The 8,896-nt window shown below is 37.4% G+C and overlaps 1 protein-coding gene across 1 annotated transcript in view; it reads right to left on the reverse strand.

Moving 5' to 3' along the window:
- The window catches only part of LOC116846483 (neuronal calcium sensor 2), a 219,177-nt gene that overhangs the window by 162,644 nt on the left and 47,637 nt on the right, over nucleotides 1-8,896 (reverse strand). The window contains exon 2 of the mRNA XM_032820370.1: nucleotides 1,857-1,899. The gene's annotated coding sequence lies outside the window, so the exon portion shown is untranslated. The remainder of the gene's footprint in view (nucleotides 1-1,856; nucleotides 1,900-8,896) is intronic.

Genomic DNA, 8,896 nt, shown 5'->3' on the forward strand with positions numbered 1-8,896 from the left:
GCACCCCAGAGTTTACTCTTGTAATGCGGTTCTTGTACTCAAGTTTAAAAATTGTTTAAAAATAGTTAGAGGCCGGAACTCTTGCTAAAACATATCAGGAACTATAGAGCACTTCGAGAACTGTAAAATAAAATTATCAAAATAATTTTTTTTTAATGTTGCGGTGCCGTGGTAAGTTGGCACCTCATATTTTAAAAAATTCATTTTTTTTATTAATTCGACGGAACTATTGCTATAACCTATCAGGAACTATAGAACTATTGTGGGTGCAAATGGAACTCATGTCAAAACTTGCGGTGCTAAAAAATGAGGTGCCAACTTCACGCACGCCATCGCACGGTGATAATCTCGCAAATCTTCGCAGTACGCATCGAAGGGAATAAATGCCGGCAATTTCCATGGCGTTGTATTAACGCGCGCGCGGACACGCCTCATTCAAGCGAGAAATCAATATCCCGCCACGTCTCCACGACAATGTCCGAACCACGTAGCGTGGACGAGTAATGCCGCGGGTACGCGTGCTACCAAGGCGACTATGAGCGACTTGGAAATTAGAGCGTCGCCGGTGGTGGCGATTAATCGAAAACTTGTAGCGCTTACGCTTGCGCAGCCCTTGATTGAGACGCATCGCGAGCGCACGCTCTCAGAGATTAGGGACGCGTGGAATTACGATGGGCTATGGCGATTAGGTCAGCGGGCTCCATACATCAGCAACAATGTTGATGCAATTCTGTGAGAGAGGATGAGAAATGATCATGTCCGGAAATCGAGGTTAACATGATCCACGCCGATTTTACAAGTACCCGAGGAATACCGTGAATAAACGTCAAATATTGTCAAATATTGGAATGTTATGGCGTAAATATTAGAACTATACACGTGTGTCGAATTTCGCGGAGATTGGGGCAGTATTTAAATGTGTTACGCTGAATATTTTATGACTTCGATAAATTACGTAGCAAAGAGGAAATTGTGTTGTTGTTCTCGTCTCGTTCAAGTGTTTTCAGAAATATCGCAAATATATACAGAGAGAATATGTTGAAATAATAATATAGCAGCGAAATAATAATATTGTATATATTCAAATTATATATATTCAGAAAATACAAATCTATAAATAACAATTTACCAAATCGTTCGCGTTATTGACTTTGTATTCAAGTGTGGCACTGTGCAATCGTTGCGCAGCAGTTGACATAGCAATATAATAGATAACATTACTTAAAAAATATGACGTGTTCACACTGAGAGAAAAAGATTTGCTAATTTAACACGGAACACACGGAAATACGGCACGTTTGCTGTTTGATGATCGTTAGGAAAATCAGGTCGAACAGTTACCATTGCAAACTTCGCATCACATTCGTCATTTTAACAAATATATACTGCCTGAGATATAAATTACGCGTTGGTTTTCGTTTATTAGGTCGGATTAGTTATGTCTCCATTACAAAAGTATTGCTTAGAGCAACAAATTAAAAGTAACAAAACATTTATTTTCACTGCAGGGTCATTTGCTGTCCCGTATCAATAAACCATTCGTTGCGAGTTCGTTAAATTAGCAAAACTCTTTTTCTCTCAGTGCACGATCACGTCACCGTGCCGATCGCGTAATGGCTCACCGCATTTTATTTTTGCAGGACACGTCGCGGCTGCTGGTGAAACTGCGTTTCGAAATGCTCGTCAGAGTGTGACGCAACGTGACGCGCGAGAGGCTGGAAGCCACAAGAGCGTTTGCCAAAGTTGCGACACACCGACGCCGCGACTATTACGGAAATACTTTTGTAAAAATTTCATTCAATGTCGACGCGGAAACCGTGCGACCGACGTTTCGAAAAATTCAATTCGTGTCTTACCTTAGCAGACATCTCACGCCGCGGCCGACACCACGCCATCCTTCTGAAACAAACAAGTAGATATTTCATGAAGCAAAAGTTGCAGTATATCGATCCACCGACGGGACGAGATTTTTCTTTTCTATTTTTATTTTCTATCCGCGCCATGAAAAACGTAGTAGCTTTGCCTCTCGTTGATTGTTTTCTCTCATGTTTACAGCATGAGAATTATTTTGTAAACTGACAAATAATTAATAATTATGTAATTATTGATTATCTATCGTTCATTATTTACTGTTTGTTCCATTAAATCTCAAGTAAATAATATATTGATCCTGATGTTAAGTTACAAACAAACGTAAGGATACACTGAAATAAAACGTATCTAAAAAATAAAAAATATTTTTATTCGGTGGATATTAATAACATATTTACTTACGCTGCTATAAAATATTTGTCAAGTAAGAAAATATACATTTTTAAAAAATCTTTTTATGAAAGCAACTGCTTATTCTATTTAAAACTGCTTATTCTATTTAAATATATATAAAAGAACTTAGATTTAAGTAAATATGCCATTTTTCTCTCATTGTAATGTGACATTTCAAAATTTTGGAGAAAGGTTGATTTTCCCCACAAGAACATAAAAATAATTATGTCCGAATAACTCCAGAATAAAATATTTAAATCCCAATTAAGAAAGGGATCAACGTCCGATAATATCTGTTACACGAATTTTAATTAATTCGATAAATTGCAGCATAATTATCTCTCGAAATTATCTTCGCATTTTTAAAAAGATTACGTGTAACAATATGTTTTTATATTTCATAATTCTTCTCGGATGTCACGATTATATATGCGGTTCAGCGGAAGGAGCAGCCTGAGAGAAAGATTCGATTTATTCATCAGATCTGCTCGCCATCGCCACCCTTTCACGGTAACGCGATTTGAATGAAAATTTCATTAGCGCGGAGCCAAGTGGTCACGCCGATGCCTTTATATAACATTGCCTGACCGATGCGGGAACATTGCGTACAAGCTCGCAAAAAAAAGACCGGCGGTGATACGAAAATTCGATCTTTCAACAAAACCATCGCCCATTAGCTCGTATTAACGTCCAAGCGTCAAAGGCACATTTAAATGTGAACCAAGTAAACTCGTATCTGCCGATAACATCAAAGATTATAACGCGACACGTGTTAACACGTGCCGTCTCAAAGACATCTCTGCAAAAGCGTTTGGAGTTTAATAGGCGCATTATAGACGCAACTGAAACGCGTACAAAAGGGAGGAAGCAAAATTTTAACGCCTCTCAAAAAAAATTAAAAGTGCATTGAAATTAATTATATTCTTCACGCAATTTCTCAAGCGAGAGAATTTCAATTTAGTACGTACAGAGTGTAAAGCTAAGTATGTTACAAACTATTGTGTTGGCAGTTAAACATATTGTCACTGAAGTAATTTTAACGAGTCCACCTAGAAAAAACTAATTTTATAATATGATGTTATTCTACAAATACACCAAACGGTTGATAGTATGCAAAAATTTCATATTTTACTTAGTTTCAAAAGTAATTGTAACACTTTTAACTTTATAGCTTATGTGTATATATATTTTTTTTTCACTTTAACTAGACGTTCAAACTCTAAAGTTGACGAAAAAACGATCTGTAGTCCGATTTCCGACAGAGAGAGAGAGAGAGAGAGAGAGAGAGAGAGAGAGAGGCAGCTATGTATACATATGTGCATGGATTTACCAGTATATCCTCTCTGTAATATTAACGAGCAACGAGGGAGTCGCCCGAAGTTCAACCACGTGAAACGCTCGCGCTCTATCGCGCCGCGCGCGAATAATTAAATAGATGAATCGGAGATTACGGCACGACGATCGTAAATTTCGCCGCCGCGCCGTATCGCGATCGCGGATTCAGAAAGTATATAATCGTTTTTGGAATTCCCAAAAGTGGCTCGCATTGATTACGATGGATAAGCGTTTGAGCGCGTATCGTGCACGGCCGATATGCTCGTTATTTACCAATTTATCGTACCGTCGGACGGCTGCCGATTGATAGGAACACTATCAAAGCCTATCATGCAACGCGTGTGTGACAAGCAGCCATTTAACAGTGCCCGTAGATGTCGGCAAGAATGATTTCGCCCACCGAAATGGATTAGTGCCTTTGTCACGAAACTTAATCCCGCAGAGGTCAACGAAACTCGCTGCTACTTTCGCTGACGCGTAGTTAACGCCGATTAATTTCTTTCGCGTAGTTAACGCCGATTAATTTCTTTCGCATCGGCAATCAAGCCTCAAAATATAAGTTTACTATCGCAGATATTTCGAGTAAGCGAACTCTATGTTTGATCAGTATATCGAAAAGAAATGTTTGATAATAACCATCACACTTGGACCGATGTGAACTTAGCGCCCAAGTTAAAAAAATTATTACGAATTTGATACATATCATCGAAAACAATTTATACAATAAAGTTATATTTGTTTAGTAATATTTATCACATGATGAATATACGAAATAAATATACTAAATACTTTAAATTGTGTAATAATCAAACTATTTAGTAATTACTACCAAGTATTATTTGGTATTATTTACTAAATTATTTAATTTATTCAGCTAAATGAAGACTTTGTTTTGTTAATTATTTTGTTAATTATCACCAGATGGTTGTGGTAACTATTAACTATATTTGATACTAATTACCAAATATTGCACTGAAACGTTCAAACCAAATGCATTTATTAACTATTACAAGATTCTTTCTTAGTGTATAAATTCACGTATAGAAGGTAGCGTTTAGTTGAATATGCAAATATCGCAGAATTTTAACTTCCACTCGATCTCAAATTTATTCCGCCCTAATAAAGTGGGAGATTTAAATATTTCACGAGAGGACAATTTTATTTCACATCTCTTCCGATAATAATTTAAAATAAAAACCGTTCTAATTTCACACTGGGTTCCTCGATATCTCTAATTAACACACACAGTATCCGAAAAGTTTGGAGGCACAGGGGTTTCTCATTAGCGCGCTCGTTGAAGTTCGCGCTGAAAAGTGAGAAGTCCATTTTCGCGCACACCCCGCAGGAGTACAACCGCCATGACGTGTGTACGAGATGAATGAATGGGTGAGATACCCGAGTGTCGTGATAAAGAGATAAATCCACTCAAAATCTCATCCATTATAATGCTTCCGCGGTCGCTCGTGTTTTCCAGTTATTTAAAAACCGTGGAATTCGTTTCGCAGCGGCTCCCGCCACGGCTTCAGAATAATCTCCCGTGCACAGTCTCCCGAGCCGCGCACCGGCAAACTCATTATTTTTCCTCGATGCACGAAGAACGCGCAGTATTTGAGGATAAATGTACTTACGCCCCAACATTTTTATGTCCATCGCGAAGGAATCGAGTTTTGCCGGATGGGCGCGACGTTTCTTTTAGCGCCGCTGTCGCCGGCATAGTTTATCAAGCTAACCGAGCTTAACATTCTCGCGATGGGCAAGAAGACTTGTTAATTCTAAAGTGCGTTCGTTTCCCCGAAATAGTGTTCACGATTTAAATGAGACAGAAATCGATTGCAGGGGATTCAGGTCGATGAGGATTTTTTGAAAATGTTTTCCAAAAACACAGAAAAAAACATGCATTTATATAAATATTGTTCGTTTTGAGCATTTCATAAAATACATCTGCAATTTATTTAAAATATAAATTCTGAATCCTAGTAAATAGAAAAAAATATTGTAATTTGTTTCATATAAATTCTTTTCAACTTTACTATGTTTTTGGTAGTTCAGGAATAGACTGTCAGTATTGCCTATCTTGCTGAAAAACATTGTAAATTTCATTAAACTGTTTTAATAGTGCATTTCAGTTCCTAAAATAGAAGCAGCACAAATGAAATTAAAGAATAGTACATTTACTGTAGAATGTCAACCTATTTCTAGATTATAAGACTCTATGGTAATTTTTACTATGAAATTCTCTCCGTGTAGAAATTTAATATTTCAATGAATAATGCTAAATAAAACAAAAATTCCTTTTGCTTACTATATAGAGAACCATCCTTTCCTGCGAGAAAATTTTATGATATTCTCGTAAAGAGAATAAATTCTTCTTTTGAGTACATGATATAATGAGCTTTTCTCAAATTTGTACGGGTGTATTCCAAGATTATTATCAAGGAGATATTCTTCGTTGAAGATAATCATTTTATTGAAAAGTAGGAAAATAAATGAGTCGCTTTTCTTAGCAGAGTGATATTTTTCTCTGTGTAGGAGAAACTTTTAATATATATCTCGTATATATTCAAGGCAGAACAAAGGTGCTATTTGATGATTCTCTGTGCACGTATCAAGTAAATTGTCGATCGGGATGGCCGCGAAAACCGAATTACTCTGGGGAAATGCGACGTTCTCTCGCATCCTCAGCGCGGCATTCTTGAGCACAACGAATCGTACAGATAATAGTAAGCGACGGCGATTGGATGACGACCGGTCACCACCGCAGCGAATAAACTGAATACGAAACAACAGCACACTCGGCTATCTGAACGACAGTGTTGTTTGCACATTGTATTCCGCGAGGGACAGAACGACATGTCCATACGCGTCGACGAAAGAGAAGGAATTCCCCGACGTGTAGTGTTCCCGTTAATGTTATCCTCGGCGCGGGACAGCAACAACTCGCAATCCGAGTTTGTGTATTCTGCGTTTGACGATTACGCAAATAAATAGCGGCGAGCACACAGCTATATTTCTAAGGAAATCCAACAAGATATTTCAAACGATTTTCCTCCTCTTCTTCCTTTTTATTTTCTTATTCATTTTTCTCGAAAAATATTTACGGAAGAGTGAACTCGCTCTTTCTTGCTTCTTTCATATGTGGGCTATCAACTGCGATATATTATCGGTTCTGTTATTAAAGTTTTAGCAATATCTATGTCGGTCATCTTGATTTACATTAAAAAGGTAAGAAATTAAACGAGACCTCGTTATTTCTCTCCTCAAGCAAATGATATTTTATATCAATAAAAATATCGCGCTATTTGTTTCAGGGTGGCGGGAAATTTCGTCGAAAGGTAGTTTATAAACAAGTTATAGAAAATGAATACATTAAGTAGAAATTGCATTTGTGCAAACGAAAGGACAGAGCGGAAACACATCACGTTTAATTGTAACACTATTCTCGCGGGTTATTCTGTAAGTCAACGCTACACTAAATTTGTGGGATATAAAGTTTATTAAAAGAAATAAACTTTATATTCCATAAATAAATTCTCAAATATTTTTTTCTCAGTGTATCGAATTGCAACAGCTGAGTCGAGGAGAAAAATCGTTTATTCGAGTACAAGTTGAAAGTAATGGAATTAATTTTTCATCGTTTTCTCGCTTCCTGTACATAACATTCTAACTGAAGTAATATCACACGTTACCGAATCCCGTAATAATGCACTCAATATTACACATTTATCTATGTCTACGGACAAAATGACACTATGTCTACAGGCACAATGACGCTATTAAGCCGGCGCTCGCCTATTACACGCTGGAGCAGTAATAATTATTGCCAGCAGCGTATCGATGAGATAATGGCCAATATGTCATGTGGTCAATATTTATTCTTGATGCACGTAACCACGTACGACAGTGACCCGCGTGCTTATCGATCAGTGATCCTCTATATACGAAGACCTTAACATCGTGTGAAATTCTTCTCTTTGCAACAAGAAAAACAGTGCGGCACCACGTTACGGAGGCACGTTACGAAACAGAGGCAAGCGATTATCGATGGACATTTGTATTGGAATTTCTAGCGGACAAGTGTGAGTAACATTGTGCGCGTTTGTGCAATTGTATATTGTTATAATTCTGAGGATTTAATTATTCAGCCCAAAATATCTCATAATCTAAAAGTTCGATCGTTTAAATGTTCTTTTTCTTATTTTTACTCATCGTCGTCATTGTTAGAAATCGTTTCGGCTTTAAAAATAATATAGATATTTTTTCGTTAGTTAATATAGCTTCTCTTAAATAATGTAGTTTCGTAGATCTGTATTGCTGCCAATAAGTCAACAAATGTATTTTCTATGTCCACGTTGCTTCGATGGAAAATTCCAGTCACAATGCGACGATTGTCATATCGCAAAATGCACTTGTACAACTATCTTTTATAAAAGCCAAAGAGAGAGATCCGACAGTTAGGAGAGAATTCGAAGATTCCGCGATCTGACGATAACCAACAGGTCTCCCGTTTTCCCCGACGGTGCGGAAGTACCGGCGACCTCATATAAATCGCGCTATGGCAAATGGAACTCTCTGAGAAATGCGCGAGGAACGTCGCCGGCCGGTGCCGAATAAAGGCTACCTTTGTGCCGCGCTCCGGCTGACTTGTGTCACCGATTACTACTTGTCCGTCGCCGAGACGCTCCATTTCACACACAAGGCAGCGCACTAGTTACACCATCGCGCTTATGCTCGCTTATATATAATGCCAGTAGACAATGCAGAGAGAAATAGAGAGAGAAAGATTAGTCTTCATTAGCTTCCTATTTGTTTAACAAATTATAATCCAGTTACTCACACCTAAAATATGCTGCTTTAACGTACACTTAAATTACTCAAGTCTTTCACTACGTTTCTAATGATAAGACATTAAACATTTTTACTACTTCATAAAACATATCTTTTTTACACGCTATTTTAAGACACTATTTCATACCTAAGCCGCGCATTGTTCGTTGTAAATTTCTTTCACAAAGTAAGTATACCATTACATTTATATTAAAATCTCCTTTTATGACTAATTGCTTCACTTTGTTCTCCAAAAGACTCGAAAAGACTCACTCGTCTGATGCACTCGGTAAGTGAAATATTAACATTATCACACATTTATATAATTTCACTTTTACTTCTATCGCTACATATACAGGGTGTTCGGAAAGTACCGGGACGCCCGAATATCAGGAAAAATATAAGTTTTACAAAAAAATGTTTCAGACAAAAGTTGTGGCGTTTAAAAAGATGTATTTACTGATCACATCAG

The sequence above is a fragment of the Odontomachus brunneus genome, unplaced genomic scaffold (genome assembly GCF_010583005.1).
Source record: "Odontomachus brunneus isolate Ranch 3 - 2012 unplaced genomic scaffold, Obru_v1 Obru_scaffold_065, whole genome shotgun sequence".
Taxonomy (NCBI): Eukaryota; Metazoa; Arthropoda; class Insecta; order Hymenoptera; family Formicidae; genus Odontomachus; species Odontomachus brunneus.